Source organism: Ahaetulla prasina, chromosome 6, assembly GCF_028640845.1.
Source record: "Ahaetulla prasina isolate Xishuangbanna chromosome 6, ASM2864084v1, whole genome shotgun sequence".
In the NCBI taxonomy this organism is placed as follows: Eukaryota; Metazoa; Chordata; class Lepidosauria; order Squamata; family Colubridae; genus Ahaetulla; species Ahaetulla prasina.
In genome coordinates this window covers 63901612-63929514 of record NC_080544.1, presented here as the reverse complement: position 1 = coordinate 63929514, position 27903 = coordinate 63901612, and positions in this window count along the sequence as shown.

Genomic DNA, 27903 nt, shown 5'->3' with positions numbered 1-27903 from the left:
TAATCCATGAGTTAAACAGTGTGCAACATGTACCATGTTTTAAAATACCTTAGAGGAACATTTGGATGTAATTTATAATGACTAGATTTTCAAGAGTAAAAACTGGGACACATTAATTTGTATACTTTTCCATATTTATTAATTTTAATCCATAACATGAACAATTTCACAATTCCTGATACACCCCTTTAGCACAAAAATAACAACTGACATGATCAGTTTTTAAAATGTAATTATGTATAGGATGTAGTAATTATCTGCAAAGATTAGAATTTTCCCAGGCAATGGTTTTCCATGTGGCACTCTATAAAAGTGAGCATTGATATTTTGAAGAAGTAGGATAGAAAGAATTGACATTTTTTAACTTTGGTGTTAGAGAAACTTCCTGAGAATACCCAGATAGCCAAAAAAATAAACAAAACATTTTGAAGAATACACTTGCTTTGTATGTTATAAAATTCAGCACAACAGTGATTACCATGACATCAAGATAAGCAATGATTTAAGAGTTGCTCATTTTGTTTGGGTCATAATGGGGAAAAAAATCCATGCTACAGATCAATGATTTTAAAACAATGAGTAAATGTTACTACCAATCATTCATCTGTTTTCTTTTTCTGCCGTTGCCTGCTCATTGTTTCTTTACACCTGTCAGTTCATTAAATAACTCTGTAGAGAATGCTACAGGACCTTGTTTAGCTGTATGAGGATGTATGCAGTTCATTAAACATCCTTCCATCCCACTAGATAAGGAATACAATAGTCATGTGGACCTACTTTGGGAACTGAGTTGTTTATGTTGTTTTTTTTTCTCTTTAAGGACCTGCAGCCCCTGAAACAGTCATCCCTTCTGTTGAAAAACATCTCTTTCAGGGGTCTGTTTCATGGCAATGTCAATCCCACTGGCTTTTCTTTTCCTACGGCTTCTATTATGTTGCTGAATAGGGAGAACTGATTGTGCAGTAACAATTGCCGGATTTCACCAAGTAGGTGAAAGAAAACAAAAATGGCTACGGGAATAAAGTAAGAGGTGAAAACCTGAAAAGAAGTTTAATTCAGGGTTGTACAAAATTTACTAATATGAAAACTTTTCATTCTGGAAAACTCTGAAATGTTATATTTTTCTCCTTCCTTTCTTGTCAGATAATGAAAACTTCCCACTCCAGGAACATAATATGGCATTTTTCCAGAAGGAAATCCAACAAGCCCAAAGCAGTTTGAGGGGTTTGGGACAGAACATTCTTGATTAAAGGATTGGACCGTTCCTTCAAATTGCTTAAAGTTTGACTGACATTTTTCTGGAAACTGTCAAACTACTTTCTCTGATAAAGTATAATTTAGTTTTCAAATGATGTGATGGGATTCTATGACAGACTAAGGAAATCAGATTAAGAATATAGACTACTGTGCTAAACCATATGAATATGACCAATTTTATATCACCAGAGTTTTGCCTGCTTGATCAGGGAATCCAGGAATTTAAAAAAAATTAATAAATTCCAGCACCTTAAAAGATTTGGAAATCCTTGACTTAAAAGACATTCAGCATCATTGGGAGAAAGATGGAACATTCCATTATTTCCAGAACATCCCATTCCTGAATTTAAATTCTGCAGATCTGTCTTTAGCATCCTGTTCACTATAAGGATCACAAAAAGCTAGCAGGTTGTACTTGTGTTGAGAAGTTGCTGACTTTCCAAATTAAAACAAAACAAACTATTTCAATCAATACGGTATACATATTAAAAGCTTTGATAGCAAAGGACTTGATATCAGGGGCAATCCTGCCAAAAGCCAATTACATTGCATTTTGGAAAATGTGATCTGCAGTCCACACTTCAGTTAAACAATTTTCAGAGAGTGCCTCTTGGTTTAGCACCAAAGTTAGATTTGTGTTGCCACTCAAAAGCCAATCCCTTTTTTTGTAACTTGAATTTTGCCCAGGGCTTCACATATTTCTCTATGCAGTTTAATAGACATTTCAGCTAGCAGAAGCTAAATTCCACTATTTTTACCTTCAGTCTTTCATAGGATTTAAAGGAACAAATTACCATTGGTATCACTTTAATAGATGTTATAGTGGCGCATCAGTTGATTGAGATATAATCAGAGTTGCCAGTTTCACATTTTAGATCTCCTGCGGCAACAACTGTAGATGCATTAGTAACCAGAGTATTTGTATGAGTGCAATAGAACTTTAGATCATGCAGAATTGCAGTTCATTAACTGAACACTGTGATTGTGCATTACAGCAGGGTAAAGAAATGGTCTTCTGATATCCTTACTTTTTCATGTTCCCTTCACAAACATATTTGCTATATTGCTGCATTGAATAAGGCCAATGGTGACTGCCATTGCAAGCAACAGAAAATACTGACTTGCAGTGCTAGCAATGTGCTGTTGGATTGCTTGTTCTTACTTACTAAAAAAAAGTTTCCCCAAGTACTTTTTATTGACTGAACATTTGCATTAAGAAGACATCTCTTTTTATTAGTTGCTTTGATGAACTGCACTGCAGAGGGGTTGGTGTTTTTTTTTCTGTTATGGACTACAATATAAAACCTACATATTACAAAACAAAACAAATGATAGCATTTTACTCAGTTCAGTGTATTCCTAGCCATAGCAGCTAACTCAATATCATTTTGCCTAAAAGGGCATCCTAGATGGGCTCCCAGATGAGTTTCTTCAACTGATATTAATTTCTAAATTAACTATTTACTACAGTTCCAGTAGTAAATTTATTATTTATTTATTTATTTATTTATTTTATTTATTTACATTTATACCCCGCCCTTCTCCGAAGACTCAGGGCGGCTTACAGTATGTTAAGCAATAGTCTTCATCCTATTTGTATATTATATACAAAGTCAACTTATTGCCCCCAACAATCTGGGTCCTCATTTTACCTACCTTATAAAGGATGGAAGGCTGAGTCAACCTTGGGCTTGGTGGGACTTGAACCTGCAATAATTGCAGGCAGCTGTTGTTAATAACAGACTGTTTTAGCAGTCTGCACCACTCAAGGACCACTCAAGGAATTTAAATACTAAATTCCAGATGTTGTTGCTTGCCAGGAACAGTGAATACAAGTGCAAATTACACTTTCTACTAAATATGTCCATATAAATTCAAGCATACATTTTCTATAGCTGGTTCCACAAGGAGCTTTTCCTGATTATGCCTAAATGAGATAAATGGAAGTGTCAGAAGAACATGCCCAATATAATTCCCATTCGGTCCAGTGAGGGTAGCATGGGAATTGTTCTTAGAGGTGTCTTTTAATAATGATTTTCTATAAACCAGTTAGTAATAAAAGGAGAACTATAATAAATATAGATATATTACTATATATGTGTTATTTAATTGTAGAATCTGTGCTGTTTTTTCTTTGCTTCCACTCACATCTGACATGCGTGCCTCCAAATACATTTCCTAAATACGCTTTCATTAGAAAGTCTGGAAGTTAATTCTTAAAAGCAACTTTATGTAATGAAATAGCTTTCAGGAATTCCAGATAGTTTATACTTTTCTCACTGTGGTTCTACACTGTATTTCAGATCAAAACAAGCTAATAGATGATTAATAACTAATAGACCTCTATAAGTACCAAGTTGGGAATTTATACTAGCATAGATTTTCTTTTCCATTCAATCTTCGACATCATTAAGAGGTAATCTCAAATTCAATGAATGAAAGGAAACCATTTTCAGTTGTATATCTACATAGTTAAGGCAGCAAATGGTGCCTTGAACAACTCAAGGTATATAGGACCCAAAGGATCCTATATATGTCAGGTTATAGGATCCAAAGTATCTTTTTTCCTTGACCTAGGTAATAAAAGCACAACAGCAATGATACAATTTTTTTCAGAATGTACACATAAATTAAAACAGACTTGCAAATTGCCATAGATAAAAGTATCTACACCTTATTTCTCTACTATCTCTTGAATCTAAGTACTTCTTTCTTTCAGACTGGGATTGCTCTGAATGAAAGAGAAATCATTTTAAATATGGCTTGTGTCCAATTCTGATTTATTTATTTATTTAGTTTGCATGGCCACCTATTTCACTTAAGTACTCTGGGCAGCTTACAACTGTTTAAAAAGAGCAGTCCAATTAAAAAAAAGTTTACAACCAATATAGAAACACATAAAACAGAAACCACTTGGAAAACAAAAATAACTATGGTCAGTGGACAAAGTCCACTCAACAAAACCAATGTAAAAGTTCCCACCATGGCTGGACTCCAAGGCATGGTGGCAGTGCCATGTCTTCAGGACATTTCTAAAGATCAGCAGGGCTGAGGTCAATCTAGGTTCCTGGGGATGGTGTTCCAAAGGAGTGGGGTGGGGGAGCTCACAGCAGAAAAGTCTGTCTTCTGAGATCCTGCCAGATGACACTCTTGCTTAGATGGAACCTGTAACTCTGAAGAAATATATCTAGCAATCAGGCAGATAACCATGTGTTGAAACTCTTGATAATTGAAGCCAAAACTACCTCCTTTTGCTTCCTTTCCTTTCAGACTCCAAAGCATCTTGTTTGTAAAATACCTTATTTCTTTGCAATCCATGGACCATAACATTTTCAAATGGAAACAAATGAAGTCATTGATTTAGAGGAAATCTTATTAGTTCCTAAGCGGTTGGATGTGAGAAAATAGTAATAAAAGCAAGTCTTCTATTAATAGATTAATATATTATACAAGGACATTCTTTAACTTTGGGAAGTTGGCTATATAAAAGATTTGCAAGATTGAGTGGCATTTGTTTTCCTGTCAACACTTGAAACTTATTACAATCTAGTGGCAAGTTTTAAATGAATTAAACAATTTATGAGAATATTAAAATGGCATTAATCTAACTAAAATGTTGCTGGTTGGTGAATTTTAATAATAATACACTACTAGTACTACTATAAGTGAAATTTGATATGTATAAAGGCCAAAACCAACTAGAGAATTGGTAGCTGTGATTTCACATTGTTGTATATATGATAAGCAGTCAGCAAAACATACTTGCTAAAATAAAGCCATGGAATAAAGCTGAATTATCTTTTCAGTTTGGGTTCAACAATTTCTTTCTTTATTCCTATTTCCAGAAATGACCATAGGTCAACTACTAATATAGGGCTTAATTTTACCTAGGGCAAGTCTTATATACCAGATTTGAGAGCTTATGAGAACCAGGTACCCAAAGGTGGTAGGTAGGCAGTAAAACATTTCAAAAGTGCATATATACTGACCCAAAAGTCTCTATTAGAATACACTCTGTAGCTTTAGGTAGTGCTGTAAATTTGGGAGCTAATTCAGTAGCCACAAATGGAACTTCCAGGATTATCTAGTTTTCTACGGCAAGAATTCTCAGCAGTAATGCTGTTGCCCTATCTTGATTGTCTGTGAAGCCTTCCACTAGCCATTAAATGCAATGGTTCAGGGAAAATAATGTGTATTCTTGACTGAATAAGCATAGATCTTACAGTTGGTTGTTTTCCCTACTGCTAGTTTTACTGAAACTTCCCAAAGAAACATTTCCAGTAAGTATGCAAAGTTCACAACTTACAATATCCTGATAGGCCAAAGTAATCAAGCCATAATACAAGATCACAGGATCCTTATTCAGCCACTAATGGTAACAACACAATACACAAGTATATTGATGATGAACAAACTAAAATTAAAAATTGACAAGAAAATGTTGGTCAGTAGGAAAGCAGATCCGAGACTGTTTCAGTGTCTTCTAGATAGGATTATACCTGAAAAAGCCAGTCCTCAGATTGTGTTTGCTCCTTAGTACCCTCGTCTGTGTTTCAATCTTCAAGGAGCTAATTGGCAAAAAGTATTTTTGTACAATTACAGTGGAATCAATAAGTTGCAACCATTCTTGGTCCAGCTGGAATAGCAGTAGTCTTATTGCACCCAACCTATTAAAATGGCATTGAAAAGATTTTCATTTGTGCAATAAAATAAAATAAAATAAAAATATATGGATGGACATTATAAAGGAGAGAAGGAACCTGGAACTAAGGAGAAATTTCCTGAATATTAGAACAATTAATCAGTTGAATGATTTGCCTCCAGAAGTTGTGGGTGCTCCAACACTGGAGGTTTTTAAGAAGAGATTGGGCAACCATTTGTCTGAAATGGTATTGGGGTTTCCTGCTTGAGCAAGATCCCTTCCATCTCTGTTATTCTGTTATTTCATTTTGCCCCAAAACGAATAGCTGTAATCACAAAAGAAATTTTTGGCACAAAAGAATTTCAGATATTTCTGTGCATATGTGTGTGTATGTGTGTGTCAATCACCTTGAAGCTATTTTCTTTGTTCTCTCTCTCTCTCCCCTCTCAATAAAATAAAATAAAACAAATCCAATATTTCAATCTGAGGATAAAGAAATATGTACAAAAAAGAAGTATGTCTAACTGATAATATTTTTTTCTAATTTGTCACACATTTTCCATTTGTAGTTTAAACTGTAAGACAGGAAATGAAAGAAATACTAACAGTAGTTCATCAATTCTACAAGTTTCTTTTCCACCATCATCATATGCTTTCAGAATTTATTCTGCTTTAAGAGATACGTGTTTTGACCGCAGCTAAGTAAAGTTTCCTTTGTTACCTGATAAAAGAAAGGAAGGCAATCTGGAATAAACAGTAAATAACCCCAATTATTTCTGAATTCCCAAGTGTTTCAATTAGTGCAAAATCTGAAAGCATATTATATATATGAGGTTTTCGCGGGTGTTTGTATGTAGGTCTTTGGTTATTCAGGTTTTCTCCTGCATAAAATTGGAAATGTCTTGGTGATTGATGTCAGAAATGTGGTATGGGTTCCAGACAGTCGAGCTGTATTCAAGAACTGGTCTAGCAAATGTTTTATATGCTCTGGTTAGTAGTGTAGTGTTTTTGGAGAAGAAGCTACGCAAGATTAGGTTTACAACTCTTAAAGCCTTTTTTGCGATGTAGTTGCAGTGGGCTTTGGCACTTAGATCATTGGATATTAAAACTCCAAGGTCTTTAACAGGGTGGGGGTCATCTGTAAGATAATGTCCATCAAGCTTGTACTTAGTGTTTAGGTTCTTTTTTCCAATATGTAAGACTGAGTATTTGCTGGTTGAGATTTGGAGTTGCCAAGTGAACTTCAGTAAAGCATTTGACAAAGTAGACCATAACCTACTACTAGATAAAGTAGAAAAATGTGGGTTAGACAGCACCACCACCAGATGGATTCGTAACTGGCTGACCAACCGCACTCAACGTGTAGTCCTCAACGGAACTACATCCACATGGAGGGAAGTATGCAGTGGAGTACCCCAAGGCTCTGTTTTAGGCCCAGTACTCTTCAACATCTTCATCAATGACTTGGACGAGGGGATAGATGGGGAACTCATCAAATTTGCAGATGACACCAAGCTGGCAGGAATAGCCAACACTCCAGAAGATAGGCTCAAATTACAGAAAGATCTTGACAAACTTGAACATTGCGCGCTATCTAACAAAATGAAATTCAACAGTGAAAAAGTAAGGTTCTACATTTAGGCAAAACAAAATGCACCAGTACCGTATATGGTACCTTGCTCAATAGTAGTACCTGTGAGAGGGATCTTGGAGTCCTAGTGGATAACCATTTAGATATGAGCCAGCAGTGCAGCAGCTGCTAAAAAGCCAACACAGTTCTGGGCTGCATAAACAGAGGATAGAATCAAGATCACGTGAAGTGTTAGTGCCACTTTATAATGCCTTGGTAAGGCCACATTTGGAATATTGCATCCAGTTTTGGTCTCCACGATGTAAAAAAGATGTTGGGACTCTAGAAAGAGTGCAGAGAAGAGCAACAAAGATGATTAGGGACTGGAGGCTAAAACATATGAAGAACGGTTGCAGGAACTGGGTATGTCTAGTTTAATAAAAAGAAGGACTAGGGGAGACATGATAGCTGTGTTCCAATATCTCAGGGGCTGCCACAAAGAAGAGGGAGTCGGGCTGTTCTCCAAAGCACCTGAGGGTAGAACAAGAAGCAATGGGTGGAAACTGATCAAAGAAAGAAGCAACTTAGAACTAAGGAGAAATTTCCTGACAGTTAGAACAATTAATAAGTGGAACGACTTGCCTGCAGAAGTAGTGAATGCTCCAACACTGGAAATTTTTAAGAAAATGTTGGATAACCATCTGACTGAGATGGTGTAGGGTTTCCTGCCTGGGCAGGGGGTTGAACTAGAAGGCCTCCAAGGTCCCTTCCAACTCTGTTGTTATGTTATGTTAAGTTTTAGATCATTCAGATACAAAGTCAAGATCTTTTTGAAGAGTAGTTGTATTGTTGGTGGGGTTAAATAGTTTGACATCGTCAGCAAAAAACCCCACAATTACTTGTAATATGGTCACAGAGATCATTAAAGCATAATATGAAGAGTGTTGGTCCAAGAACGCTGCCTTGGAGAATGCCACTTTTGATAGGAACAGGATTTGATAGAGCAGTGCCAGTTTTGACTACTTGTTGTCTGTTTGACAGGAAAGCTGTTATCCAATTGTGGAGGGGTCCTGAAATGCTGTAGGATTTTAGTTTTAGGAGAAGTTTATCATGTACTACTGAGTAAAAAGCTTTACAGAAGTCTATGTAGATTGCATCTATTGCTTTGCCCTGATCAAGATTCGTAGTCCATAAGTTTTTGCAGTGAAGAAGTTGTAAGTTACATGATAATTTTTTTCTGAAACCAAATTGTTTATTAGAGAGTAGGTTGTTTGTTTCTAGGTGGAGAGTAATGGATTGGTTGATGATAGATTCCATTATTTTGCAGGTGACGGAGTATAGAGAGATTGGTCTGTAATTTTCAACTAGGCTGGGGTCTCCTTTTTTGAAGACAGGGATGACCATGGCTAGTGATCAAAGTTTGGGAAGGGAACTGGTCATGAAAGCTTTTTCAAAGATTATGCTTTGGGGTTCTGCTATATTAGTGGAAAGTTTTTTTAAGAAGTATGCACATAGCCCATCAAGTTAATCATATAGGCCTCTGATTACATAGCCAAGCATAGCACTCGTCACACTTGAGAAGAAGAAATAATAGGAAACTGGGAGACAGAGAAAATGAACATTTTTTCCCTCTATCAGGTATTACAAATTCGTCATGAACACTAAAAGCTTGAAAAGATCTTCTCTTATACTTTTGAGGGACAGGTAGCTATTTCATTTGCAGTCCTTTGCTTGTTATCAAAAGGACTGATGCATGAGTTCTACCATGAAGTACAATGTAGAAAATTAATAACTATTCAACAGTGATTATCTTTACTTATAGAAGCATCAATCCCAGAAAAACATTTGCGAATAAAGAAACTAATGCATCAACCTAAGACTGTCTAATGTTGACCTCGCCCCATTCCTAAGAGGGGGCGTGCATAAGAGCACCAGCGTGCCTACTGTTCCTGTCCTAATGTTTCTTCTGTTTCTAGCTATTTTATGTATCCAATCCATGCTTATACTTATTACCTAATAGGTTCTTGACAAATAAATAAATAAACTAAAAAAACTTTAGGCTGATCAAGTACTGTATTCTTTTTTTGAGTAGTATCTGGGAAACTGCATTTCATAACATAGATGAGGGTAGGTGAAAGAAATGGATGGAGTTGAGACGGAACTAAATTTAATTTTAATTTAAGTCAATATAAGTACAGTTTATACTACTTTCATTTATATTTAATTATTACCTCATCTTCAGCCACAGGAATTAGATTTTGGCAGCCACGTTTGAATGGGCTGAGTGGGGAGCTCTCCTAAGGCTTTGTGAAGAAATGCATTTTCCTTGGGAGTTCAAGTTGTGTACTCCTGAAACAATCAATTAAAAATAGCTGGGGGAAAAAATTCTCACTAAGGTACAACTTCCCCTATAACTCACAATCAGTTGTTTCTTGCTAATAATAACCATTATTTCAATCCCACTTTCTTCATCATGATCCCATAATTAAATGTGCCATCTACATGAGGAACATCATGTTTGTCTCCCACTCTGATGTCTGCTGAGACACAATAAATGAAGGAAGCGATGACCAATTGCCTACTAATTACCTTATCATCTTTTTCTATTCAGCGGCATCACAGGATCTGAATGGTAAGCAACCAATGCTCACTTTGGGCTTCTAATCATATCTGTGAAATATACTAAAATTGTTCTTTTGTTTGTGTGGCACACCATGCTAGAGAGCTCAGAGGACAACTTTTCATTTATACTGGATCTCTGCCTGGCATCGTTTTATCAGAACAGGCTCTTTATGATTAAGCAAGATCTTTTGGTGCCAAAATCCAAGCAATAAGTATTTAAAAATGGATTCACCATTATACATCCACTAGCTATGAATTACATCATTGGGGTCATATTTAGATGCAAACTGCACACTTGGGTAGTTGGACGTAAAGGTAGTATTATATGACCACAATTGGAACTAGAAGGTCTGCTGCTAAGCAATGCAGTCATTAAGTGAGACATATCCAATTTTATGACTTTTTTGCCAGGGTCATTAAGTGAAACACAGTCATTAAGCAAATCACACTTCCCCTATTAAATCTGCATATCAGAACCCCCATTGGAAGGTCATAAATGGCAATCACATGATTCTGGGATGTTGCAACCATTGTAAATACATGCTGGCTGACGAATGTCCAAATTATTATCACATGACTATGGGGACATTGAAATGGTCGTAAGTGTGAAGACCAGTCCTAAATCACTTGTTTCAGAGCTGTCCTAATGTCAAATGATCATTAAACAAATAATCTTAAATCAAACTATTGTAGTTTGTTCTAAAGCTTTGGGAGTTCTGCTAACTTCTTGTAGAAGCAGAATGGAACATTTTATGGGTTTCAGCAGCTGATATGAGACCGTATATTTCAAGACAATTAGCTTGCAGAGCCTCAGGTGGTGTTTTTAGCCATTGAGTCCAAAGCCCAAAGCTGAACCATTTTAATTACTTGAATATGAGTAATAAGCCTCTAGATAGTCATTGCCCAGACTTGTTGGGTGGTTTGGTCATAATGTCCTGAAGAAACAGATGGTTCACTTGGGCCTAATACAGTTGTTAACTTTGTCTCTCCCTGTAATCTTCTCTGAGTTATCAGGTCTGCAGATAAAAATAGCAATATGCTGATGCTGCAACTAGATCCTTAAGGACAAACTGCTTAGAAGATCTTTCTAGTTTCCCACCCTAAATGTTAATGACAAATTCAATGTTGTGAATCACTAGTAAGATTCTTCTGGGGAAATATAAACATCCATGACAAACAGGTTCACCATGTCATTTTTTTTTTAATATGTATATTGCAACACTTGGGGCATGGATGAAGATTTAAAATGCCTATTTTGTCCTGATCATATCATTGGTAGATGAAATTCAGCTGTTCTTTGGCAAGGTTGCCTTATCGGAGTCTTATTTATTTATTTAAATAAATAATTTTAAATTAATAATTATTTAAATAATTACATGGATTATTTAATAATCCGCCCATTCTATTTAGTGGAAAGCCACAATTCATGGAGCTTGATCAACAGATATCCTGATAATCTCTTCAGTTGCATATTAAGTACATAGTATAGCCATATGCTCAATTCTTACCGTGCTTGGGTTATTGGATCTTTGCATATTAATCTTTTGTGATGTATATATTTGTGCTACTGGCTGATTCAATAATATTACATTACAGAAATCTGTTAAAGCAGAAATGCTTTTTATAAACATAGTATCTGGCCAAGTTTATAAACATAGTTCTGGCCAAGTTTATTGCATGAATTTGTGGAAGTTTTAAAGATTTCAATTAAAAACAAATTCTAGATGTATTTCAATTTTTTTTCACTTCTTAAAAATTCCAGGTGCTAAATATCCATTTATGCATGTATAGATACTATTATTTTTGTAATATTCTTTAAATCTGTATTGTTCATTACGATGCTACTTTCGTGAATTAGTTTGGCTTTGTTCTAGTAATGATAATTTTTATACTTAAGATACTGACCCTTGTATAAGTATATTAGAATCAGCCTATAGCACAAATATATCCATCATGAAAGTTACAGTATTTAAAAGATTGTAAAAAGGAGAATGATGAAAATGCAATAAAACAGAATAGGTTAAATAACAATTTTAAAACTGAAGGTCACATCTACATTGTTTTAGGGGCAGCTCTAAAATATTGTTGGATTGCCATCACTCAACCAATCTAACCTTTGAGTCTGCTGATTGGATAATGATAGCCATAGTCCAATGGGCTGATTTGTACGATTCTTGGTCTAGCTGCCATGTTTGTGCTTTGGCCTCTAATTGAGTTATTCATAAATGTTATCTGAATCTAACCTGTTCCATTTTAAAGTGTTACAAAAGTCTTTTGAATGTCAACCAGAAAAATATAAATGAACAAACAATTTAATCTAGTTTTAGTCACCTTACACTGATCTGTTGTTTGGTTTCTTGCTTAAGTTTTTTCCCCTGATAGCAGATGTTGCCTAGTAATTAAGTCAATAATTATTTTCTGTGAATGATATCTACATATGTTATACTCATTAGACAAAATTACCAAAGTGGTATAAATCATTTTGATTGGGTTTCTATTCCTCCCCATGGTATTTTACACCACTGAGGAAGAAATTTAGCTTTAGCTCTTCCCCTTCATACTGAATATTCATATGCTTTACACTTTCTACAATGTTTTTAGTAATTTTTTTTTATTTTTTCACAACAGTATATACAATCATCAACATAAACAATAATTCATCATGAGAGAAAAAGTATATATAAGTAAAAGTATAAGTAAAAGTATGCATATAATACTATAATGAAGAGAACAATAGGACAGGAACGGTAGGCACTTTTGTGCTCTTATGCACGCCCCTTATCTTTCTTTCATTTGATTTTAATGGCTTAAACTTTGTGTGGTTTTCTTCTTTTTACTTCAAAGACATACATAACCACTTTTGAGCCTACATGAATATTTGCAAGCTTTTGGTCACGGAAAAAGTCTGGTACAGAGGAATATAGATGTGATTGTGCAACTGGTGGGTCCCAGTGGAAAAACAGACACTTGGGAGGAAGGGGAAAATCTCTTTTTGCAGTTTTATATTTTTAAAAGAAGTTCTATAGTTTTAACATTTTAGACTTAGTGCCATTCTTTCTGGATTTTTCTCTTAGCCAGATTATATCTCATAGCCTTCATGGAATGGAGAATATCAGGAAAAAGAAAATAAAAATGCCCCTGTTCCCAATGAACTTACAAGAAAAAGTATGTGCATAACTGTGAAATGAAAATAAAATTGCAGCCACTCATTTTGAAAGATTTAGTCTGACTCCTAATAAATACTCGAACCTAGTAATATAAATACTAATTGGGGCCTAAGACTGTGCAAGAATTAATTCTTGGTTATATAATTAGGGATTATGATGCATGATACATTCTTGGATGTTATGTATTTTAATATTTTTATTATTTAAATTGTCTCTATTTTTAATTTTGTTCACCACTCAGAATCACTTTTTGAGATGGGTAGCCATACAAATAGAATGAATAAATAATTGGCTTTGCAATCATGTATGAAAAAGGAGGCTGGAGAGCTGGCAATCCCGCTTTGGAATAGCTAGGAAATTAACAACTGGATGTGTCAATTTTCTAAAAAAATATGGGATGAGAAAATCACACATCTTTACTCTATGTATCTGATGAACTTGACTTGTCAGTAAGAAAGCTTTGTAAAGACCATTGAAAAACCTTGCCCTGGGCAATCATCTCCCTTATCTGCTTAGAAGGATATCACCAGTATAGTTCCAATCACAGCCGTAGAGCAAATGACTAGGAAATTGGTATTTTAATAACCTTTTCTTAAGAAGCTGATATTTCATTCCATGTCTGACCTGTGCTTTTTATATGAAAAAGCAAGTCACATACACATAGAAGCAATAGTAAAAACTGCGTATTATTCACCAATTGGTAATAAAAAGAGAGCAGAATTTACGAAGAAAATTAAACCCTAAAATCTCTGGGGGATTTCATCTGAATTCAGTATTGCCTTCCAATATCTTCTGTGTTTATCAAAAGATAGTAAGAGGAGTTGGAATAATCCTTTTTCCTATTATTAACTTCAAAGTTTTCTCTCACATTTCTTTTAGTGTTGGCAATACACAGGGTCAACATAAAAGAGCAAAGTTGCACAAAGATACATTTAAAATCAGAATTCTTAATACTCTACTGTATGCCTGAAATTTGAGGATGGGGATTTGTGCAAATACCTGTCAAACCAAAATGTCTGAATGCAGTACTGTAAATATATGAAAGAAAAATCATGGTACACCAAAAGTATTTCTTCATTTTGATTTTCACTTGTACAATTTGGCCTATATCTTCCTGAAATAGGGACGTCTGAAGAATTTGATATTTGTGAATTTGGATGTAAAATGACTTGATCTCCATGTTGCATATATTGCAACATATGGTTTGAAATAGTTGTTTTCTAAGTTGCACGAGGCTGATATCTATTCAAAAATGTAGGAAAATCCATTTTGAAAATAAATGTGGACACTTAAATAAAATGGTATAAATCTGCTGCTTCTGTTAGAATATGTTCAAAAATCTATTTATAGAATCAATTGTTCCTAGCCAATCAACCAATCATGGTAATAGACAAGGACCTAAAGACAGTGGTGATGATAGATTTAGGGGTGCCAAGTGACAACAACATCAGGAAAAAGGAACACCAGAACTTGGAGAAGTACTAGGGCCTGAAAGAGGAACTGGAGAGGATGTGGAAACCAATAGTGGTAGGAACACTTACCCTGTGACCCCTACAGATCACAGGAACAACACCAAAGCTCTCTGTCCAAAAGAGCAAAGTTCCTGGGCAGAATCTTCAGACTCTCAGGCTTCTGGTAGGAGACCTGAGATTAAGGAAGACAGGTACTTGGTGGGTTTAAGATAAGAAAAATCAGTATGAACTTTCTTTCCCTGGTGCCAAGTTATAAGTTCCATGTCTGTATTTAGCTTTTACAGACATTTTGAGATATCTCATTATAGCTTTTCACCCATCTCATTTAGTTTGGTCTGTAGAAAGGGGCTAAACTGGATCAGATGCAGCATATCTGTGATTAGATTCTTATATAGATTATTTTTTATTAACCTACATAGGAGTTTTGAAAAGTAGAACAGTTCTTTAAAAGTATATGCTTAACTCTTTGCTCTCTTGCCTTCCCCAGAAGCTGTTAACTCTCAATGCAGAAAATGCTACTGACACTGTGAACCTTTTTCTCACTTGCATTTAAACAAGGTACAAATATGCCCTGTGACCTCTTTTCTCTGTCCATTACATTGTTTTCATTTTGTCCTCAACCCATGATGCTTAAGGCATCCTTGGTGATGAAAATAATTGTTTCCCCCTAAAGAAAATAGCATGCAATGAGAGCTGCAAAATGTGTTACACTTCATTTGGCCATCACCCCTTCCCTCTGGTCACTGGTCAGACTCATTTATTTTTTTCCTAAAGAGCTAGACACAGTGGTGCAGGTGAGGCAAGGAAAACTACTTCACCGGGCTTCAAGTAGTATCACAGAGGAACTTTCTGCCACAGTGCTGGTTAAAATCTCTCAGACTGGGCACTTTGGCAAAAGCTGCATGATTTTCTGCCACATGGTACCCAGTCTGGTGATCTTTGGCATATTCTGAAAGATTTCCTGGATCAATGGCTCCCATAAATACTGCCAATTGAACCTGGAGGTACTGGGGGATGGGTGGGAGATGAGCCTACTGTGCAATGGGAAAGTTGCTTTCTAAAGGCAAAACAGGTGATTCTTTTTGCTTTTTTAGGGCAAACTAACAATCAGGGTTTTAAAAAAGATTTTTGGAGCAAAGGCGGGTGGCTACTCCCGGCCTTTGTTGGTGCAGCTTGTCCTAACTCGTTCACTTGGGGAGATGAGTGACCTGCTCTCCGCCCCGAGACACTGGCCTGCCACGTTCGCAGTGGCTGCCTCATGGCCTGCCTGCTGACCCATGCCACTGCTGCATGGCCTGCCCGCTGTGGCTGCCTCATCACCTGACCCATGCCGCTGCTGCTTCCGCCTCATGGCCAATCTGCTGACCTGACCCATGATGTTGCTGTCACCGCAGCTGTTACCAGGGGTGAGTTGCGCAGAGTTGTATTGTGGATCCGCATCATAATGGGCTCCAGGAGAAGGAGGGTACCCTGTCTCCCCCATTGTGAAGCATGCTAAATTTCACTGTGCTGTGCAAGTAGCTGCAAGAGCAGTGAACAGGCCATTTTGGCCATGAGGTGGCAAAAGCAGCAACAGCGAGGGTGCAGGATGGGCGAGCAGGCAGGCCATGATGCTGCAGTGGCGGCTGGGTGAGGCCAGTGGTGGTGACATGGGTTAGGTCAGCATGCAAGCCATGAGATGGCAGCAGCAGCGAACATGGCAAACCAGTTTCTCGGGGTGGAGAGCAGGTCACGCATCTGTCTGAGTGACCGAGGCATGACAAGCTGAGCCAACAAAGGCCAGAAGTAACTGCCCACCATTTCCTGCTGCAAATAACTTTAAAAAAAACCTGACTGCCGGGCAGCAAGACCCAGCAAGAGACGAGGCACCGGAGAGTCAGACTCGGCTGCTTCCCTCCACCACGGTATGTCCCGGATGTAGTTTACAGCTCCAAGTCTGAAGCAATGGGAAGTGAGGGCTGCTGAATGTAAATGTACTGCAAAGAAGGGGGAATGCTGTTGCTGCATAAAGGCAAGTACAGAGGCACTTCACTCCTGCACTAAGGCTCTGGCCATTGCCACCACCACTTCAGCTGCCTGCCCCACCCCACCCCAGCCCACCTTACCGCAACAGTGGCATGACCTCATTCTGGCTAGTGAGGGCTGTGCTACTCCTTGAACCACTTCTTGTACCACCCTCTATGGCAGAGATTTCCAGCCACACCCGGAGAAAGTCTCTCTCCCATGCCATCACCCTTACCTTCTCAGGTCAGGTGAGGAGTGACTGGGAGGGGAGGGGTGAGGTGTGGGGCAGCCAGCGGTGGGATCAGTTGGTTCACCAAACTGTGCAAAAAATGAACAACCAGTTCAGGTAAACCTGTACAAACCGGCTGAATCCCACCACTGTCTGTGAATATCTACATTTCTGAACTTCTTCCTGTTGAGAAAGTGGCGAAAATCATTCTTCCTTTAGGAATGAGGCCTAAGAGTGTTCTAATTAGACAGAAACAAAGCAGATAAAAACAAAGGGAAAACGATAATGTGATTGTCTTGGCACTTCTAATCTTAAAGATTTCAGTAGACAGTAAGAGAAACAATGCAAAGAACCAATGTTTCTAGAATTGTATCCTCAATTTAAACTGCATTAGAATATTAGAAAGTAACAGTTCTGGAAGAGTCTATATTCTGAGGCTCAGAAGAATTTAATCACATGTACTGAGGATAAACAAAGCAAATTTGCTGTAGAATTCAGGGAACCACAAGTTGTGAATTTAGTTGAGAATGAGCAATTGTCATCCATAGAAAATAAAATATGTGATCACTGAAGAGAAATGTCCATATTAACTCTAAACCAGAAATACATCTGTATGCCTGGAAGAGGTTAATCTATTTAAGGTATCTTATTGCATTTTCTATGCATTGTACCCCTACTCCTTAGCATTGCTCACTGGTCATGGTTACCATGGTTGGATTGTGATTGCAAATTATCTTTTTATTTGTTGTAGTAACCAGCAATTTGTAATGCCATCTGGTACAATTGAGCTCCTGCAGTGAAGGTCACCTCAGGTCGCACTGACCTTCCAACCTGATCTAGTGCAGTGCCCATAGCATCAGCAATTTTTCTTAAAATAGCTACTGAAGGAATAAAAGATCAGACAAGCCAACAATGCACCCAGATAATTATTCTGTATACAATTTAATTTTGAACAATTCATAATCTTCTTATTTTCCAGATGAAAAGGAGTAGCTTATGACTTTTACTAGACCCTAACAATGTGGAATCTTAAAAGACTTTAATTCTTAGAATGATTTCAGAAGATTTTAAAAAAAATTATGTTACCTTTGTAATTTTGATTCACAATTGGCACAGGCAACAGCTGCTAAAAATCTATCTATTCCTGTTCAATCAGTCTGCCAACAAAGTAAGTCTAGTTTACCAAACTTAAACCATAATAAAGCTGTTAGACTTTAAGCTGCCAAAAGACTTTATTTTGGGGTGTTCAAAGAAGGCACATCATTAAAACTTCATTATCTCTAATAACAATACATAATAAAAGATGGTCTCAGTAGGGTGGACTACAGTAAAACATACTGGGTTATAGCTTTATCAAAGTCTTCTCTGAAATTCCTTGTATGTTTACTAAAATGTATTAAGAAACATCTTTTTATGCAGTTGACATGATTTTCAAATGCAGAGAAATTCAAACCACAATTTTCTTCAATTTTCTGCCTTCAATTTTCCTAACAAATGTACGTTAACTTGCAAATAAGATGGATGAAATACTCCTCTTAAACAAATACTATTCTGATTTTCGCAATTCAGCAGTCCTATGCTTCTCTAAAACCTGGTTAAATGAATCAATTGAAGATAGCAGCCTGAACATTCCAGGATTTCAGATTGAACGATCAGACAGAATTACAGAAACATCTGGTAAAAAGAAAGGAGGAGGCTTATGCCTATATATTAACAACAACTCGTGTCAAGATTTAAAAGTAATTTACAAATTCTGTGACAACAATTTAGAGACTTTAATTATCAACTGCAAACCATACTATTCACCTTGTGAATTTTCCTCATTTCTTCTAATTGCTGTTGATGTCCCACCACAAGCCTGTGTAAACAAGGCATTGCGAACTCTAGCTGACCAAATCATGGAGGCTGAAGCCAAACACCCTGATTCACTGGCCATTATTTTGGGAGATCTAAACAAGGCAAACTTAAGGAAAGAGCTACCAAAATACTTTCAGCATGTCAATTGCCCCACCAGAGGCAAGAATACTCTAGACCATTGCTAGAAAACACTAAAAGATGCTTATTGGTCTTTACCACGTGCAGCTGTAGGACACTCTGATCATTGAAGGATTCACCTTTTACTTGCTTACAGGCAAAGACTTAAAACTACAAAACCAACAATTAAATCAGTGAAGACCTGGATGAAGGAGTCAAAATTAAAGCTACAGGCATGCTTTGACTGCACTGATTGGAATATTTTTGAAGATACCTCTGCAGACCTGGATGAACTCACAGATACTGAAACATCATATGTCAGCTTCTGTGAAGACCTATGTGTACCTACAAGGAACTTGTGAATATACAGTAACAACAAACCTTGGTTCACACCTAAACTTAAGCAGCTATGACATTCCAAAGAGGAAGCCTACAGAAAAGGTGATAAAATGCTGTACAATCAGGCCAGAAATGCACTAACAAGGGAGATCAGAGCAGCAAAAAGAAGCTACTCTGAAAAGCTAAAGAATCAGTTTTCAGCAAATGAATCAGCAAACATGTGGAAAACCCTTAAAAATATCACCGGCTATGGCAAACCTCCTTCCCAGGCTGAAGGTAATCAACAACTGGCAGATGACCTGAATGAGTTTTACTGCAGGTTTGAAAGGAAACTACAGCCACCTATCTCCACAACCCCCATCTCAGACACACCAACAAAAGCCAAGCCTCTTACAACTGACCCCATTCCATTGGGTTCACAACCCCTAGTGATCACAGAAAAGGAAGTGCAGGACCTATTTCACAGACAAAAGCCAGGAAAAGCTCCAGGCCCAGACAAGATAACTCCTTCTTGCTTAAAAGTCTGTGCTGACCAATTGGCCCCCATCTTCACCCATATTTTCAATAAATCACTAGAGATGTGCTATGTTCCTTCTTGCTTCAAATGCTCTACCATCATCCCAGTGCTGAAGAAGCCCACCATCAAGGAACTGAATGACTACAGACCAGTTGCTTTAACATCTGTAGTTATGAAAACCTTTGAAAGGCTAGTGCTTTCCGACTTGAAAACCATCACGTATCCGCTGTTAGACCCCTTGCAATTTGCATACCGAGCAAATAGATCAACAGATGATGCTGTTAATATGACTCTGCACTACATCCTACAACATCTTGAGTCTCCAAAGACCTATGCAAGGTCCTCTTTGTAGACTTTAGTTCAGCATTCAATACCATCATTCCAGACACTCTTCTAACTAAGCTAAACCAGCTACAGGTACCGGAACAGACTTGTAAGTGGATCACAAGCTTCCTAACCAACAGGAAGCAGCAGGTGAAGCTAAGCAAGATCTCATCAAATACCTGTACAATTAGCACAGGGCCCGCCAAGGCTGTGTGCTGTCCCCACTTCTCTTCTCTCTGTATACCAGTGACTGCATCTCCAACGATCCATCTGTTAAGCTACTGAAGTTCACAGATGACACAACAGTGATCGGTTTCATTCGAGACAATGACGAATCCGCATATAGACGAGAGGTTGAATCACTAGCCTTGTGGTGCAACCAAAACAATCTGGAACTGAACACACTCAAAACCGTAGAAATGGTGGTAGATTTAGGAGAAACCCTTCCATATTTCCACCTCTCACAATACTAGACAACACAGTATCAACAGTAGAAACCTTCAAATTTCTAGGTTCTATCATATTGCAAGATCTAAAATGGACAGCTAACATCAAAAACATCATCAAAAAAGGACAACAAAGAATGTTCTTTCTGTGCCAACTCAGTAAGCTCAAACTGCACAAGCAGCTGCTGATTCAGTTCTACAGAGGAATTATTGAGTTTGTCATTTGCACCTCTATAACTGTCTGGTTCGGTTCTGCAACCCAAAAAGAAAGACATAGACTTCAGAGGATAATTAGAACTGCAGAAAAAATAATTGCTACCAACCTGTCTTCCATTGAGGACCTGTATACTGCACGAATCAAGAAGAGGGCCGTGAAAATATTTACAGATCCCTCACATCCTGGACGTAAACTGTTTCAACTCCTACCCTCAAAATGACACTATAGAGCACTACACACCAGAACAACTAGACACAAGAACAGTTTTTTCTGGAAGGCCATCACTCTGCTAAACAAAAAATTCCCTCAACACTGTCAAACTATTTACTGAATCTGCACTACTATTAATCGTCTCATCGTTCCCATCACCAATCTCTTTCCACTTATGACTGTATGGCTGTAACTTTGTTGCTGGCAATCCTTATGATTTATATTTATATATTGACCATCATTTGTGTTGTAAATGTTGTACCTTGATGAAGGTATCTTTTCTTTTATGTACACTGAGAGCATATGCACCAAGACAAATTCCTCGTGTGTCCAATCACACTTGGCCAATAAAAAAATCTATCTATTCTATTCTATTCTTCCTCTCTTTACAAGATCATTGACTCGTTCCCCCCAAAAAAACACATATGGGCAATTTACAGACCAATATGCAGCCCTTAACTGTTTTCCTTTCAGTTCTTCTCCCCATAGCCAATTTTGAATTGGCAGCAACAAGGAAACAGTCATCTTCTGCTACTGTTGGAGAGAGGGAAGATTTGTCTTTAGCAATTCCTAGCTGTTCCTGCCTCATATCTGCCTCCAGAAATAGATGCCCATGTGTCAGTGGGAACGTGGCATCACATACAGCCCTTGGAGACAAAAAGATTGGCTATTCTTGTAATATTAATTTATCTTTTTATTAGTGAATTTTAGATTGCATAAACATTTCCAGTAGGTAACTTACATGTGCTATTTTTATTCTGCCCCTGTTTATTCTAGCTTTGTTTCCAGATTCCGTGCGACTTTCTTCAATGTTTTCTCTTATTCAGTACCTGCCTAAATGAATTATATTGCTGAGACTCATAACTCCTTGGTGATGTGTAATGCTTTTCCTATTTTTCTTCTCAATCCCCTTGGTGCTTACAAATAGCTACAACAGATTTCCAAGTGCCAGTGAAATGAAAGACCTCCCCCCACCATTCAGTAGTCTGTTCCATTCTATCAGTATTCACAGCCAAATCCCACATTTTGAGGTCCTAAAGTTTTTGGAGATGGGGATCAGGACTTGGAATCTCCTGGGCAAAGTCACAGAATAGGAACTTAAAATTCTAGGTGCAAGAGAAGGAAGGAAATATTTTTGTCCAATGTCATTTGTCATTTTGCTATCACTGGTCAGGAATTATATTTATAAACATATTTCAGCACTGCTTTCATATCCTGAAGTCTTTTATTCAGACAAATTAGTCCAGACAGATCAATGAAAAGGATTAATAAGTAAATTCTCTTTGCCACCTAATCTTCTCCTTTTGCTAGGTTGCTTTTTCTAAGATTACATGTAGAAATTTCAAGGTTGTTTCCCACTCATGTAACTCATTTTTAATAATAATATTCATGAATAAGGTGCTGATAGCATTTTTGTAGCTCTTCAATGTTTCCAAATTTGCTGTTATGAAGAGCACTGTTGGCAACAATGGAGGAAACCATATATTTAAAGACTGGGCATTACAGTTTTTAATGCCAATCAAGGAGAATTGGCTGAAGACAATTGGGACTACCATAGTTAATTATTAGGTTTATATCCCAGAATTCCTTCAAGAAATCAAGCGAGATCTAGTATATCTTATAGGGGAAAGGAGTGGTAGGTGGATAGAATTTCTAAAACAGACACTAAAAACACAATTTGATACAAGTTCAATGCAGGGAAAAAGGAAAGCAGAAAAACAACAACAGTTTGGGTGCACAAAAAAAGATCTAGAAACAGAAGGATATACAGAATGATAGGATAGGTAATCAAGAAAGAGTATTTATAGATGACCTAGAATTGTAGAAGATATCAAAGAAGCTAATGCTCAGAATGATCTGATTGGCAAAATACATATAGGACAACAAAAAAGCACTCTTGACTATGTTGAAAATGAAAGGAAGAAAATAGTATACAAACAGTCTTAAATAATGACAAAATAAAGGTGTGCAATCCAACTCATATTTTGGCTTAGTCTTCACCAACGATGTATGGTAGTAGGCAACTTTGAAGTAGGCAACTTTAAAGATCAGAATAAAGGGCTAAAATTTAAGCCTGAGATTGATAGAAATTGTTATGCATCTTACAGTTGCTAAAAAATATGGATGAATTGTTTAGAACCCAGGTGTCAAGCTTGATTGTGTCACAGGCCCGATCATGATGTATCGTGACTTTTTTTGCCTTTGGGAGCTGGGGTAGGCGTGGCCTGCATGTGATGTATCCAGTGGGCCGCAAATTTGACAGGCCTAGTTTAGAACAAGTCTTAAATGAGTAAGATTATTTATTGGCCATAAAGATAATAGAACTTCATATCAGAGAAGATAATAAGTTGTAGGCTATTGGAATTCTTTTTTTGTGTTCAGCTTCCTGTTTGTTTATAGTGACCAGATGTCCTGCTTTTGGCGGGACAGTCCTGCTTTTTAATAATTTGTCCCGCGTCCCGCGGCATTTCAAAAAAGTCCTGATTTCATTCACCAAGACTCCATTCACTTGGAGAGAAGGGGGCGTGAGATCGCCCGCTCTCGCTTGACTTCGCCCGCTGGAGGCTGCCTGGAAGAGCCGAGATGAGAAGAGAGCCGAGCCTGCCTGGAAGAGCCCAGAAGCAGCAGCCGCTCCTCCTCCTTCAGCCAGGTGGCAAGACTCAGCGCGCATGCATAGCCCCCCACGCGTCAATGGTGTCCTGCTTTGCCATTGTTGAAATCTGATCACTTTATGTTTGTTCAATAAAGGGTATTTTTCTTTTTACTTGAGACTGGGTTTCTGCTAGTATTATTACTGCCTAGCAGTATGTTTCAGATGTTTTGTCTGAAACAGATGGAACAAGTTGGTGGCATATTCTTATTTTATTTTATAAAGTGGTATTTGCAATTTTACAGACTAGTTTTTAATAAATGACTAATTCAATTTTTATTATTTTTGCTCTGCTCCTGCACTCTGTGTTGAGTGTGATTTCAGACGAATAGATATTCACTGGTACAAATGTGCATATACATGCATTTATTGGTGGGGAAACATTTGGTATTGTTTTCATGGAGTTATCAACTATAGATTGATAAACTGGAGTAGCTGGGCGCTTGATTTTATTTTAATTTTTTATCTACAGTGCTTTAAAATCCAAAGTTTTCATTTCAGAGAAATGCGGTATCTCCTGAAGCTTTTGCTTCTTTGTTCAATTTTAAATATCCTTCTTTCCTTCTTAGTTTCAACATTTCATTCAGTGCCACCTTTTTTTCTAAAATCCTCTAAAGTTCTTCAGTCCAGCTGAAGTTTCTATAGTTGCCTACAAACTAAAAGTCAGCTCGCATTTTAAAAATGAAAAATTGGTAGAGTGAGCAGGACAGATAAGTGTTTCTCTTTTTTCTTTCTGAATAATACTTACACAGAGACAAGCTGAAATATCCTGAAATACCATTTTTATCTTTGAGAATGGGACATGTGATAGAGATTAATGACTCTAAAAATCCAGCATGCAAAGAACCTGTGACTCTTGATTCTTTTAACAATAAAATCTCTCATTCAGAAAACTAGCATTGCTGCCGACAACAGCTTCCATGGTTGTGTTTTATAGTTTTTATCCTAAAACAATTTTTTACTCATGTACTCTATTGGTTTCTTCAGAATGTTCCTGTGAACAAAGCTTGTCCTTCATCTGTTTATATTGTGGCAAACTTGGAAACTTTTTTATCTGAATTAGTGATAGTTTGTGGGAAAACACCTCAGAAAGGAACTACATGAAAGATGCTTTCAGAGGGACCTTAGCTTAAATTTTAAAATGGGCAGGCATGGCAGGATGAACTCTCTTGGCATCATGCCTGCTTGAAATAGCAGTTTGTTAAATCACAGGCAGCAGAGGATAATTTATACTGCTGTTTCCACTTCAATAATTCCCCTGTTCAAAATGGCTGTCATTGAACTACTCTATTGATCCAGCTTTGATTAAGGTGTGTCTTTAATCTGATATTTTGGGTAGCTTTTGTGCCATATTTTCCTAAAGTCATGTGTTTTGTTAAGATCTATTAAAAGAGAAACAGCAGTGGTGTTCAGTCCATCAGAAATTCAAAGTGTACCTGGATATGGCTTGATTTCTTTCAAATATCTTTGGCAAAAGCTATTGTTCAAAATCATGAAAAAAATTCTAATGGGGAATACCTCTCTGGATTTAAGTGATTCTTTTGGCTTCTTGCCAGTAAATCAGTTTGCCACCTACATTTCTGTCTTTTCTTTCCAAAATAACAGATAGAAGGCATTTACTTCCATTCTGTTAGATATTAAAATTTTCTTAAGGATTATATCAGTGCAGTACTTACAGGAAGTTATTATCTATCAGTCCTATTGCTGTATAGAAAAAGGCAGAATTTTAAAAAAGGATTTAGAATGCTGATATTTAAATTAAATCAGATAAAATTAAACATAAAAAGAAGAAAATGAGATAAAATAATGTGCTAAGGAATATTTTTGCAAAATAATAGGAAAATAATAGCCACATGCTCTTGCATCTGTACCCATCCATTAGAAATAAATTTGGAAATAATCTATGTATAACATTAAATACATTGAAATGTGTCTTTTAAAATCTGACATTTTAGTCACTGTTCTTTAACAATATTGTTGTCATATTGCTGAAGCTAATGGAACATAGGGGAAGAATGAATAATAATTCAGTTTTACCACTTTGTAAGAATATAAAATAGTTCATGGATAAAGCCTTTTAAGTTTGACTTGTTCTGAATATTCTGTTAATATTCAAAATAAAATATTTCTTTTCTAAGTATTTTGCTTCATTTCCACCCTTTTGTGTATAGTATTTTTTCAGCATGTTCTGGGCAATATGTTTGGAATGTTGACCTTTATTTTGCATTGGTGCAATAAAGAAATAATTCCTATTTTTGTTTGAACTCTATGCTGGGTTAGTTGGTTTGCTGAAATTTTTATATGTACCAGTATGCAGTCTAGTGCATTCTCTTATGCTTCCTTGGTATTGAGCTCAGAAAATGAAAATGAAATACACTGGTTTGATTGCAATTAATATGTAGCTAATATTAGCTTTTACAGTTGCATTATTGAGCTGTTCTTATATTTATTTATATACTGGTATTGGTGGTTAATCTTCACAAATGATAGCGGAGATGATATGGATTTGTTTTGCTTTGATAATGTTAATAAATACTGTTAATACAGTTATTTAGCACCAACCTATTTTTTTTCTACTGCTGGATACTCATGTAATATTGAGACTCACGTATAAATAATACATAATAGAAATGTAGTTGTATTTGCCCTTCCTTGGTTGGAATGGAATGTTCAGGATGTGATGTGCTAAAAAATTGCTAACTGAAGAACATTGAAGAGACAATTAGCCTTTTTTCTTTTGTTTTGAATCAATGAAGTCAAAGCCTATCTTCTATTATTTTGTGCTGTGGATTTTTTTTAAAAAAAAACGTCTTTACAATTTTATTTTTTCACTGATGTTTCTACAAGCTGGTGGGTTGATAACAGCCAGCATGGATTGTCACTGAGCAATTCTCACTTTGCAGTGAAAAAATAGCAAAGGATTCAGTGAATGCTCAAAATACATAGTTTTGTTCTGATATAATATGGAACATTTAAATGTTATTCCTTTGATATGCAGTCAACTTGGAACATTCTGATTGAATATTTCAGCCTAATCAGTTTTGTTCTAAGCTTAAAATAAAATATTATAATGTCATAATGCCACCATCATTTATCTATTCTTCATTCTCTTATACCTCTTAATGGTATATTGTTAGGATGTTTGCTCATCAATTTTTTTTTTGTAGGCAAGGTTTTCAGAAGTGGTTTGTCATTGCCTCTTTTCTAGGGCTTAGAGAAAATGAATAGGCCAAGGTTCATTCAGGGCTGGCTTCATGGCTAAGGTGGGATTAGAACTCATGGTCTCCAGCCTGATGCCAACAACAAACTGGCTCATCTGTAGTAATATACTATAAAACTGTTAATGTCCTAACCATAATATCACATCGATGCCAATTTTCCAAGTGCAAATAGGGGACATCTTCTAGCTTTCATGAATGTATCTATTGCTCACTGAATTTTGTGATATAAGAAAAGTGCACAGCTTCTTTCACCTACTTTGCATTAAAGAATCATAGACCATATGCTGAATTAATTCCTCCCCCACACACATATCAGTGGAAAATATCACAATATCATGTCTTCTTTCAGTCTTGTAGAAAAATTAGACAACATAAAAACTTCAGATGATGAACTAGATATATTGTTTTCTTCCCTAACACTTCTAATAATATTACATTTCTCAGAGTTTAATTTTTGCCCAGAATTTGAAAAACAAATTAAGCTGCAATGTTGTAGTTGGTCTGACAAGTCATCTCATTTTAGTTGCAAAAACAAATGATTCCTGAATGCTTAAGACAATACTTTCCAGAGATTGCTTTTGAATTGCAATGATGTCATCTAAACTTCAATGTATTTCTAATAAATAATGCATTAGGAAATTCAGACCTTTCAAAGGTACAATAAAGAAACCAATCTTTAGTTGCTATCAGCAGCAGCCTTGGTTTAGTCTTGTAAAATTCCTCCTGTTTCATTTTTACTTATTTTTGTATCATAGAAATGGTGTGAAAAAAATGTTGTAAGGTGCCAAGATACCAAACTTAATTTAATCTGCAAGTTCAGAGATATATGGTTGTATAGCTAGGCACGTCATGGTAACTTACCAAGAATGAGATAGAAAGGCTTCTTTCAGACATCGAATTCTGTGCGTGAAGATTCCTTAATTCCACAGAACAAAACACTAATGCAAAAAATATATCCTTTTTGAAAGGAATCCAAAATCAATTCATAATTTGAGCACATAAGGTATAAAAACATTTTACACAGGTGCAATCCGAAACTGAT